Source organism: Gavialis gangeticus, unplaced genomic scaffold, assembly GCF_001723915.1.
Source record: "Gavialis gangeticus isolate Ggan-Ray unplaced genomic scaffold, GavGan_comp1, whole genome shotgun sequence".
Taxonomy (NCBI): Eukaryota; Metazoa; Chordata; order Crocodylia; family Gavialidae; genus Gavialis; species Gavialis gangeticus.
In genome coordinates, this window is record NW_017729026.1 from 30,699,435 (window position 1) to 30,712,699 (window position 13,265).

At 43.8% G+C, this 13,265-nt stretch overlaps 1 protein-coding gene across 1 annotated transcript in view; it reads left to right on the forward strand.

Moving 5' to 3' along the window:
• SCML4 (sex comb on midleg-like 4 (Drosophila)) overlaps positions 1–13,265 on the forward strand; it is a 104,354-nt gene that overhangs the window by 69,985 nt on the left and 21,104 nt on the right. The window lies entirely within an intron of this gene.

Here is a 13,265-nt window from a genome sequence, read left to right on the forward strand (position 1 = left end):
AGGCCATATCCCCCCCCCCCACAAGCTCCTGGCCCACCTGTGGCTGCTGGCATGGTCCCAGGGAAGCAAACATGAAAGAGGAACCTGCCTGCCACTGCCACTGCCACTGCCACTGCCACTGCTCTCTGGGTTGGGCTCAGCCCAGAGAGCACCAGTGACCAGTAGTTGTAGTGGCAGTGGTGGTGGCAAGTGGGTTTCCCTTCCCTGCTTGCTTCCCTGGGACAGTGCTGGCATCCATAGGTGAGCCCAGGGACATGAGTGGTGCAGGTAAGCTACAAGGACCAGAGGGAGCAGAGGGGGAGCTGTGAGGGCAGACAGGACACTAGGAAAGTCCTGAGGAGCAGGAAGGGAGACCAAGAGGTGGGTGGGGGGTAGCACTGGGCCTGATCCAGAGGGCAGTGGGGACCCAGTCAGGCCAGGCAGGGGCTGAGAGGCCCTGCCAGCCCCTGGCTAACCACAATGTAGGCCACTGCCCCTGCCCCTGAAAGCAGGTGAGCTGAACAGACACAGAGGCAACTTGGCTCTTAGCCATGCTCCTGCCTGGCAACCCTCTAAGGGCAGGTCAGAGCAGTACTCACCCTGAACATGTGACTGCTCAAAGCACATGCTGACTTTAACACCAATTAAAATTAGCACACACTAACTGTAGGCTGTAACTAAAACCTTACTAAGTGCACTTATCATCATGCAAACAGACACATGTTCAAGAAGTTTTGCATGTGTTAAGTGCCTTTGTTACCTTTCAGTCAAGGTTTATTTAATATTATCCAGCCCCATCTAGGATCTCCAAGTGGTTGGAGTATGCTCAAAGCACACAAGGTATTCAGGGATTTTAGCTGTGAATCTCTAATGAGTCTCTACTGATTATGTGTAAACTGTAGTTTTTATCTTGGCCTAATTTGAATAGCTGTTCCCAGGAACAGCAAAAAGCCAAGATCACATTTCCAGATTTTGTGTCCTTGCTCAGAAGCCTGTGCTTCATGAAGCAAAGGTCCCAGGACACTGCAGAACAATGCAGGTTTCTTAGTTTTAGTTTTGGAAACAGCTGAACTGTCTGAGCTAAAATGTTACAAAATAATTCTGTTAGAGGCACAGGACATTTCAGCCTGAATGCTTAAACTCTGGCAAAGTTCTACATATCTGAAAAAAGGTCTTAAAATGGCAAGTGTTATCAACCCTAGTGGAATATATGTAAATTAACTGGGCCCCTATGGGGCTAGAGGCATAATATAAACAAGACAAAAAGACATTTAGTCTGGGCTTGGGTTGTTATTAGTTCAGAAGGCAGCAACTGTATATAACTTCAGAGGCACAGTGCAGAAGCTTGCATGTGTTTGCAATGCCTGTGTTCATGTCTATACCTGAAATATGTTTGGATAGCTCAATAACATGTCTCTGTTGGTAATAAAACTTAGAAGCACTCATGAATCAAGTCGTTCTTTCCCTTGTGGAATATTGGAGCTGATGTGTATCTGGAGCCAATTGAATTTCCTGATTAATTTCTGTAATTGCAGCCAGAACATTTTGGTTTATTACCTGTACTCTTCTCCATTGGCTGGCAGGAGTTTTTAACCAATAAATTGCACATCCCATTGTCCTCCTTTTCTTCTTGACCTTCATGCTTTAAATTCAAGGGAGTAAGTGAATGATGGCTGTATAATCCCTACTTGCTTTGTTGTCCATATACCATCATTAGGCAAATGAGACTAGTGCCTCAGCCCACTAGGGCCATTTGTCTCTTACCTTTCTTTCCAAACTATTAGTAAATGCCCAAGGATTATGCAGAAATAATTATTCCAAAACAACTGACATAACTGTATCCAAATGAGCCAAATTCATTCCCCCTTTAGCTCCAGTGATTTCATGGAAGTTAACCTTATTCATGTTGAGCCCAAGAGGTCTGATGGTGCTGCTCTTGGGCAGAATTTGGTCCATTGCCTATTGCCACTTATTACGACCCCACAGATGTACAGCTGTGGTAGCAATAGTTCATTTTGAAGTTCTCAACAGCATAAGCGTTGTTCAATATAAATGGGAATTCAGCACAGTGGTTTCTTGCCAGTGGATTCCAGTTGGCCAGATGTGATAGTGGAAATGATCAAACAAACTATGCACAAAAGAGAATTAACAAGAAAAAGGATTTGCAGTGGCTGAATAGAAATGTTTCTTTTTAACTTATCTATATTTGTTTTCATTGGATTCCCACTGAGCAGAAACTGCCATACCTGAAGATTACCTGGGTGATCCTGTGAACATGAATCACTACATTTTCAGTCCCTCTGGTTCTGCCTTTCATTGCATGGGCTCCACGTATACAATGAGGCAGAGCTCTGGAGAGGGACATCATTCTGGAGGCTCTTCCATAGTCTTCATCCTGTTCAGCTGTCCTCTGGGGCATAGTTTCTCAACCTGTGATACGCAGGTACCCCAACACTTTCTCTCACCCTCTTTTCCTCTCTCTCCAGCCCTCTTTTCCTCTCAAAACTATGGCAAAAAATTTGGTGCGCCATGCATTGCGCAGTGCTTTAAATTCCCCAGTAATAATTTGGCATGCCACACTTTGTGTGGCACTGGGTTCAGCCCTCCTACCTTTGGCCAACGTCAGCTCTAGCCCAGGTACATACTTGAGTTGTGCACCCCTGGTGTAAAAGGTGGCAACCCTACCCACACCAGATCAGACATCTGTCATAGCACGGCCTTATATACACAGCTCTTCTTCCAACATATGGCACACATTAGTCTGTAAGTATAAAATCCCCTGGAAAATTGAGTGTTGGGGTACTTATTAAAATTTTCAGAAGTTAGGGGGTACTTGCTACTTAAGAGGTTGAGAAACACAGCTCTGGGGGACCATCTTCTGCTGGTCTGCAGCATCAGACCTCCAGCCCAACTAGAAATGGAACCTATTTTGAAGGAAACAGAAGTGGTAACATAATATATTATGATTCCATCTTGACATGAACAAATTATGGTTTTTTCTTTATGCCAAAGCCTTTTCTTCAGCTCTTTACTCAGCCCTGACTCCCATTAAAATTAGTTAGATGAGTTCAGGTTAAGGACTACAGACCCATCTCCCCACTGGCCATGTCACAAGCACTACCAATAAGAAAGGCACAGCAACCTATGCAGTGGACCAAAATATATTGCAGTAGTATTTCCTAGTAGTGTTAGCAGTCAGTTCAACAAAGGCTGGTATGTCATCACATAACAGGATTGGTATAATTGATTCTATGACTATAAATTTTATCATGAAGGTGCTAAATTTGCATTTGAACCATATGATGCAGTTCATACTGCATACCTGTGATTTATATAGTGCCATAAACATGCATGATGCTGTTGATACACATCTCCAGAATGGCATGTTTATAATCTTTAATAGTGTCAACAAAAGTTGTTCATTTTCAGTTTTATGTCCCAGCATCAGCCTTCACCTTCAGCCTACTAATTACATCAGCTTTTATCAAAAACATTGTCTAGTGAAATGTATGCTTTATAAACTCATGCTGCTTACTGCTCACGGTCCCATTATTCTCAAAGGACCATTAAAGTCCAGGGGAGTTTTCACATTCAATTAATGCAGGTTGGGCCTCATGGGCATATCCCCACATGCGTGGGGAGGGAAGGTTGCCACAGCAAAAATAGCAGTGGCACAAATTTGTGCTTTTGCTTTTTGCAGCACCTGGGCTGGCCCCATCAACCTTACCTGGGGGCCTCCCAGGGCAGCTGTGATCCAGGTGCTCAGAGCTTAACCAGCAGCCAGAATGTGGCTCTGGCCGGCCAGGCTCTGGTTTCTGGTGGTGCATACTGCTGCCAAGTGCACCATGCCACTTCTTTTAGCGGGTTTTTTTTTTCATCGGGACCTCCCAGTGTCAAAAAAACCCCACCACACTGCAAACTAGCAGCCCAGCAAATGCTTGCACACGTGCCTCATTTGGTTTGCATCACCTCAAACTGCTGCCACCTGCATGTGTGCACTCATGGGGACACACCTCATGTGTTTCAATATTTTTTCCTTCTTTATTGTTTGATCCATTATTTTGACGAGTCTGTTCCTTGGCCTGATCACACTGTGCAGTGCTGTTTGGGTGGTGCAAAGCAGCCTAAAGATGGATTTATATAGCCAACAGAGGAATTCCTCTGTGACCTCTCATTCAGAGGTCAAAAGACAAGCAAAAAGGGGATGGATGGCTTGAAGGGGCAGTTAGTTGTACAGCAGACCAGTCAGAAACTAACCCAACAGGCCAACATCCAAATATCTACAGGAACAAGGAAAAGTGGAGGCTAAACATATTACAAAAGTGGCTTACTGCTGCCTATGCATTCACATCTTCCAAGTTGTGCTGGTTGCAGATGCAGTCTAGTATCAAGTCATAGCACAGTAATTACCATGATTGCTCTTTTTTCCTTTCCTTTTTGGACATCAGAAACACCTTTACTTTATCATTGGATTTTGCTTCCTCGGTTATCTGTGATTTTTTTCAAAAATAATGGTCAGTGGTTTGTTGCATTCCTGAGCAAATTCTCTTCCACTCTATGATACATAGTTTCTCAGCTACCTGATTTGTCTTTGTTCACATTTTCCAAATATTCCATTAGCTGCTCTTTATCAATAGTAATTTTAACAGTGTCTCCCATCCTTACTGATTATTCAAAATTCATTTATACATTTTTCATCTCAAAGACATATTTAACAAAGGAGTTCAGTGTCTCAGGCATTTTTAAGTCATTAATTTCTTTCTCTTCCTCATTTATTAATGGAACCTACTGCCACTCTGGTATTTCTTTTCCCCTTGATATATTTGCAGGAGCATTTCTTATTCTTCCTAGCCCCTTTGTCTAACATTAACTCATTGTGTTTTCTGCTGCCCTTCTTCCTTCTCAGCAAGCCTTCAGTGACTTGTTCAGTGACCCTGCCATTTTCTGTTTCCAGTTTTGTATTTTATTAACCTCATGCACCCACATCAATATCAATAAGATTTCTTAGTCTGCACACTGCATTGCATTGCAATGCCATTCCTCTGAATTTCAGTGTTTAGTAGGATTATCATTTTTCTTCTAAAATGCTGATTTTTCCCCCAATTTTTATCCTTTTAATTCTTCTCATGTGGAATCCAAAAGCTTTTGCTCACTTTCTTACCATTCTCTCCTTCTCATTGCCTTGTCATATACCCCATGCCATTCCATTATACAAGGTGTAGGTTAGAATCTAGCTCTTGTCATTATTTTTCATTGTTTAGGGCCAAAACACAGAAACCAAAGTGGAGTGTATAGAAAATGCACGACTAAATACCAGCTAAAGTGTTTTGGTAATAAAGTCACAAAGACTATGTAAAAATCTACCAAGTAAAAGAGTCCATTATCTTTTCAGTTTTCATCTAGGGCAGTGGTGCTCACAGTTTTAGCTCTCAGGGCAAGATGAATGGCACAAGGCCAGCCTGTAGGCCAGATCAGGCCCTGCACTGCTCCCATGCTTCAGAGTCCTGTTCTGCTTCCACCCAACCAGAGTCTGATCCTGGTGCACAAGAGCTAGACTGAGGCAATGTGAAGCCCAGAGCCCATTCCCAGCCAGGCAAAAGCAGTGCACAGCCGCACACTGCCTTCACCTAGCTGGGATCAGGCTCCAGAGAGCCCTGCACTTCCCCTGCCCCTGCATACTATGAGCATCAGGCCCTCTGAGCCCAATCTAACATACAGAGCCACAGCCTGCAGGGCTACCCATAGGATCCATAGGAGCCCTGCTGCCCAAACTGTATGGCACCAGGGGCCAGTTCTGGTCCATGGCCAGAGGTTGAGCACCCCGATCTAGTGTCTTTTGAAGTTCCCAGAAGGGAAGGTGGCCTTCAATCTCATGGCTTGTTTCACTAGAATCTCCCTGTTTTTTTCAAGTCTTTTAACAAAAAGCAGGCTCCCTCGCTCAGGTTCTTCCAGTTGAAAATAGTAAGTTTCCAGTTGAAAATCACCTCATTTTGGCAATGTTGCCAATTACTGGTTTTAATTTTTTTCCTTACATTTAGGAGGTAGGTCCTGTCACCTTGTAAAGTGTGAATTTCCAAAACAGACTCCGATAACGCCCCACTCAAATTCAGACGGTTCAAAGTGCAATAAGCTACGTTCCAGCGGCAATTAAGGTTCCAGCGGCAATTAAGGTTCAATCCTTTTTATCACAATCTCCCACAGCATGTTTCAGTTTTATACGAAAAGAAAGAATAAAAGTCTCACAACTAAAATCTTTAACCTAGGTGCTCCATTAAACCCAAGTGCTGTACTGCTTTGTGATGTTTCTAGAACTGGCATGTCTCTCGCATCGGGTCGTTTGACCCCAGTACTCTTTCCTGCCATGGCAGGGGGTTGGACTTGATCTGCTCAGGTCCCTTCTGACCCTAGAAACTATGAAACTATTTCTGCAGCATTCTGGTCAGTTATGCATGCATGCATGTATTTATGTGATTTATCTGCCAACCATGGCTCAGGGTGGCTCACAGTTCCAAGTGCCCATTTAAGTGCTTAGGAGTCTTTTCATTGACTTCAGTGGGTACTAAAACAATCCTTTTCTGTAGTTCAGAGACTCACTTCTCAAATGCCTAATGTTATCTTGTAACAAGCCCAAGGTTTCTGTACCTAATGGGTCTGTCACCATGACCTCAGTGTGCATTGGTTTCCATCCAGTCAGGCACTGCCCAGGTTCTGGAAAATGGCAATTACTGTTCAGGAAGGAGTTTATTAGTTTTCAGGACTGGATGTGATCCTGGGAATTACAGCGTCTCTTGTTATGAAGGGCAGCTGCTGGACCCGGGTAGCTGCAGGAATGAATGGAAACAAAGTAGGAAACACACAGGGATGGAGGAAAGAAGAAATGAAAAAAATTGTTTGGAACTTCATTATTTCTGAGGTGGGTCAAGAGAAATTCAGGCTACCACATAAAATGCAGGACAACAAGTTCATTCCAAAACTTTATTTCTGTGACTCAAGAGTCTGGGACTTCATAGGCATTTTGGCTGGGCTCAGAAAGGATAAAGGTTCCAGACACCTGATATGTATGATATTTGTATGTGGAGCTGAAAATTGGCAAATTCCACTCCAAAATATAATAATGTATTTACTGTTGTTCTAAAATCGACAGTACGCTAAGCACTGCCTTTACCTATAGAAAGAGAAAATCCCTGTCTCAAATAGCTTACATGAGAGTATCCATTTTCATATATATCTTAGATACTCTAACATACAGCAATATGTTTAGAATATTGTAGTCAATAGGCTTCTGTATTTGTGTATTGTTTCCACATATTTTATCCATTCAGAAAAAGCTCAGTATGTGTCAAAAGCTCTATGCTGCTAATTGAGTTTCTCTTTTAGTCAAGTGATAGGAGCTGTTTCTTTCTGAAACAATAGATCTCAGTTTGGCTCTCAGTAACCATGATGATCTGAGAAGCCAGCATGTGCAGTGTGAAAGAGTAAACAGCGACGCCACAAAAAGAGCTGGAGAATGTCGCTTCCGGAGCCGTTACCATATTAGGATGGAAGCTCCGAGAGTAAAAAAAAAAAAAAAAAAAAAAAAAAAAGAAAAAAAGAGAGAGTGGATGAAGGAGGAAAAGAGGGGAAAAGAGGATCCCCAGAGGACAAGGGACTTACCTCAAGACTTCTCACGACAGTGGAGAGAGCAGAGCTCAGAGGAGGAGGGGCGGACCCCAAGGACACACTGCGGGATGCAGCGGGCGGTTGCCCTGAAAAATAAACAACAAAAAAGAAGAGAGTGAATTGACCCACTCTCACAAGCTTGGAGACAGCATCTGGGTGTCCGTCACGAGGATTCAAGGCTTCAGGCACACGCAAGATAAAAAGTACACACTTATAGCAACAAAAATAAAGAGAAAGTATACGGTGGGGTTTGAAGATAAAATTCTGCCCCAAAAGAAATAGATAGACGAACAAGAGATAAAGAGAGTTCATTTTCTAATACCAAGTTCAGTCCGACCAAACTGATAGTAATTATGTAAGAACATTGTATCGATAGAATTACAAAGTTGAAGTAACTGATGAGGTTAAAAAAAAAAAAGGAAAATGATATAAATGGACCACTTCTGCCTAAAGGTAAAGAGAGTTTGTATAACGTGATAAAGGATAAAAATAAAGACAAGTGGTAATCTGAATCCGACTGTGAATATATATATATACATACATATACATATACATATACATATACATATACATATATATATACACACACACACACACACACACATATGCATGTGGATAGTCAGGAAGGCGAGCGAGATTTTCCTCTATAATACTGGGACTCCTAATAGAGACACACACAAAAAAAACTAAAAAAAACCCCAAACCAACCAACAAACAAAAAACCAAAATATATATAATAACCCTCCCGACTAGTGACATCATAAATTAGAACATATTATAATAACATCCAAGACATGGCAGGCGGGAAAGTTGGGGTACCTATATTTCTTTGGGAGATTATAAGAGGATACGAAGAAGCATCCTAAGCTCCACCACCACATGCCATGTACTGACACCTGTGAAGTCACAGGTACCTATTGATTTAGTGCAAAAATGATGCACTGAGCTTTAAAGAAACAATTATATTTCCATATTGATTTGATTTCATGTATTTTTGTGATAGCATCACTTCTAACATACTTTGCACTAGCATTGTCATAGAGTCATGGAGAAGTAGAGTTGGAAGGGACCTCCAGAGTTCATCTAGTCCATCCTCCTACCTGAGACAGGAAAACCTCTATCCAAGCCATCTCAAACAGCCATAATCAAAACTCTACATAAGACTACTGTCAACCCTGACACAACATAGACCTAACACTGTAACCTGCCACAGACAAAGCAGGGGAACCACAAGAGCCAATGTCCTGCTTCTATAAAATGTTGTCAGTATACACTCAAGAGATCCTGGGCAGACGGCCATGCCCCCTTCTACAGAGGAAGGCAAAAACCCCCACAGTCCATACCAATCTGACCAAGGGGTAAAATTCCTTTCTGACCCTAAATAGGGCAATCGATCTGACCCCGAGTAGAAGGGCAAGATCCTCTAACCAAGAACCTCTGGCTTTGCTCCTAGCAGGAAAAATTCATAGATTTATAGATTGTAAGGCTGGAAGGGACCTCAGAAGATCATCGGGTCCAGCCCCCTGCAACAGGCAGAAAAGACAACTGGGGTCAGGTGACACCGTCTCTCACCCCATCCTAGTTAAAAAACTAGGCGACTGTGGCATAAATGCCTACACAGTCAGATGGATTGCAGATTGGCTGAGGGGTCGCACTCAGAGGGTGGTGGTGGATGGGTCATATTCGACCTGGGGGGAGGTGGGTAGCGGAGTCCCCCAGGGCTCGGTCCTGGGGCCTGCGCTGTTCAATTTCTTCATCAGCGATCTGGATGATGGGGTGGAAAGTAACCTGTTTAAATTCGCTGATGACACCAAAATTTGGGGGGAGGTGAGCACGCTAGCAGGGAGTGAGAGATTGCAGAGGGATCTGGATAGGTTACAGGGGTGGGCTAACAGGAACAGGATGCGTTTCAATACGGACAAGTGCAGGGTGCTGCACTTGGGCAGTAGGAACCAGCAGCACACTTACACAATGGGGAACTCCCTACTCGAGAGCACGGAGGCAGAAAGAGATCTTGGAGTCATTATTGACTCCAAGATGAACATGGGCCGACAATGCGAGGTCATGGTTGGCAGGGCTAACCGGACCTTGTCGTGCATCCACAGGTGCATCTCGAGTAGAGCCAAGGAGGTGATCCTCCCCCTCTACGCGACGCTGGTCAGGCCACAGCTGGAGTATTGTGTCCAGTTCTGTGCGCCCCATTTCAAGAGGGATGTGGACAACATGGAGAGGGTCCAGAGGAGGGCCACCCGCATGATCCGGGGACAACAGGGCAGACCCTACAGTGAGAGACTGCGGGACCTGAACCTATTCAGCCTCCACAAGAGAAGGCTGAGGGGGGACCTGGTGACCGTCTATAGACTCACTAGGGGGGACCAGAAGGGTTTGGGGGAGACGCTGTTTCCCCTAGCGCCCGCTGGCATAACAAGGAGTAATGGGCACAAGTTGATGGAGAGGAGGTATAGATTGGACATCCGCAAGAACTACTTCACAGTTAGGGCGGCTAGGAGCTGGAACCAACTTCCAAGGGAAGTGGTGCTGGCCCCTACCCTGGGGGTCTTTAAGAAGAGGCTGGATGCCTACCTGGCTGGACTCATTTGAGTCCTGTTTCTTGTTTTTGGGGTTTTTGTTGTTCTCCCGCCCTGGCGGGGGGTCGAGCTAGAAGATCTACTAGGTCCCTTCCGACCCTTAATCTATGAATCTATGAATCTATGACCCCAGCATGGTGACTGTCCAGTCTCCTCTTGAAGATTTCCAGGGTAGGCGATTGTACCACCTCTGGAGGGAGCTTATTCCACAGTCTGGACACCCTAGCTGTGAAGAAGTTTTTCTTAATGTTGAGCCTGAAACGGTCTTCCAGGAGTTTGTGGCCATTACTCCTGGTTTTCCCCAAGGGTGCCCTGGTAAACAGTTGTTCACCAAGCCCTTGAAGTACGCCCCTGATGTAACAGTAAGCCACTATCAAGTCCCATCTCAGCTTTCTCTTTTTCAGGCTGAAGAGTCCCAGGTCCCTCAGCCTTTCCTCATATGGCTTGCCGTGTAAGTCTCTGATCATACAGGTGGCCCTTCTCTGAACTCTCTTGAGGTTTACCATGTCCTTGTTGAAGTGTGGCACCCAGTACTGGACGCAGTACTCCAGCTGCAGTCTCACCAGTGCCAAGTAGAATGGAAGAATCACTTCCCTAGTTTTGCTGGAGATCCATTGATTGATACATGCCAGGGTGTTATTTGCCCTGTTGGCTACAGCATTGTGCTGCTGGCTAATATTCATACTGTGGTCTATTATTACCCCCAGGTCCCTTTCATTTGTTGTGGTGGTCAGTTCGGCGTTGCCAAGTCTGTAGCAGTATAGGGGGTCTTTTGTCCCCAGATGGAGCACTTTATATTTCTTGACGTTGAACTTCATTTGATTCCAATCCAGCCAACTTGCTAGCCTGTCTGGGTCTGCTTGTATCTTCAGCCTATTTTCAAGCATGACTACACTTCCCCATAACTTGGTGTCATCCGCAAACTTGGCCAGTGAGCTCTTCACCCCTGCATCCAAATCATTGATAAAGATGTTGAAAAGTACTGGACCAAGCACCAATCCCTGAGGGACAGCACTGCCTTCTTCTTGCCAAGATGACACAGATCCATTCATTAGAACTGTCTGGGTCGTACCCCACAACCAGCTCCCTACCCACCTAACTGTCTCATGGTTAAGCTCACAGTCCTCCATTTTCTCATGAGAACATCATGGGATACTAGATCAAAGGCCTTTTGGAAGTCAAGGTATCCAATGTCAACCGCCTCTCCCTTGAGGAGATTGACATTGGCACACCCAGTTGAAGTCCCCAGCCTTAGTTACACCTAAAGCCTCTGGGGAGGCTTTAAAACGTGCTGACACATATAGAAGAAAAGGGGGGAGGGGCAGGAGCAACCAGCAAAGCCCAGAAGCATGGGAAATAACCATGGTAGAAAATAGGAATAGCTACACCTAGATCACCCCCAGCCAGTGGCTGTCCAATCTCTTCTTGAACATCTCCAGTGATGGAGAGTTCACAACTTCCCTAGGCAGTCGATTCCACTGCTTCACTATTCTAACAGCGAAGAAGTTTTTCCAGATATCCGATCTAAATTTACTTTGCTGCAATTTCAAGCCATTGGTCCACATCCTCCTCCCTGCAGCTAGAGAGAAAAGGTGCTCTCTTCTTTATAGTAGCCCGTCAAACATTTGAAGACTCTTACTTTTTCCGCAAGCTAAACATGCCTAGCTCCTTCAGCCTCTCCTTGTTTGACTTGCTTTCCAAGTCCTTGATCGCTTTTGTTACTTGCCTCTGGACCCTCTAACTTTTCCCAGTCCTTTTTAACATGAGAACCCAGAACTGCAGTGCCAAGTAGAGAGACTGCACTATCACCTCCCATGTCTTGCACCTAATGCTTCTATAGATGCAGCCCAAAACGACATTTGCTTTTTGTGTAGCTGCATCACACTGCAGAATCAAATTGAGTCTGTGGTCTGTCAAGACTCCCAAGTCCTTTTTCAAAGAGCTGTCATCCAGCCAATTGCCCCCCATTTTCTATTTGTGTTTTTGATTATTCCTCTGGAGGTGTAGCACTTTGTATTTGTCTGCACTGAACTTCATTGTGATAACTCTCACTGAACTTTCCAATCTGTCAAGATCCTTCTTAATTCAATGTGTTCAAAATCCTTCCCAGTTTCATGTTGTCTGCAAGCTTGCTCAGGAAGCTGGAATTCTTAGAACATTTTCTACAAAGCACTTTGTATTTTTCCTTAAAGTTAGTTACTCTTCTTTTTCATATGGATCATATTTTTCAGTTAAGCTGTTGCTTTCACCTTTACTGGCACTACTAGACTTAGTTAATCATATATCTTTCTAAAATTGTTTCCATGCAGCAAGACTGTAGTTTATTTATTGCCTTCACAACACTGTTGCAAAGATTTTAGAAATCTGCTCTCTTTCTATGATACTTCTGTGTATTTTTCTTCTTTCTAGAGATAATTTACATTCTGTTAAATTATAAACAAACTCAGATGAGTAATTGATGGATGCTAGAATATGTTCTTACCCATCTCAGCTTATATACTTACAAGGCGCTCTTAAGAAGGACTGATTAAATAGAGCAATCATTAAATAGCAAATAAAATTAAAGGTTTTTTTTTTGAAACTCAAAGAAAAATCTCTCATAGATATTTTTGAAAAATCATATGCCTTACTTATCATGGTGGACAAGTATTATAAAAAAAAATTCATTGCTCAGATTAAGAGATATATACTGATACATAGTAGGGCACATTTTTCAAGTGCAGTGTATGGGATTTAATCTCAAAAGTTCCCTGTAGTATGAATTGGAGTGTGGTGTGGGAGTTTGGTATCCATTCCTCAAGACTGCATTAAAAAAAATTTAAAAATTCAAAACACCAGTTAAAGTTTCAGATGACCAACAGTGGACCTGTCTGTCATGTCATTTGCCAAATGGAAGAACTTAAAAACAGGGGTGGGCACAATATGGCCCGCGGGCTGCATACAGCCTGCCAGGCCAGTCTATTCGACCCGCAGAGCTCCTAAAAAATTTAGAAAATGTACATTTATCTGCTCCTGGCTGCCTGTCAAAGATGACAGGAG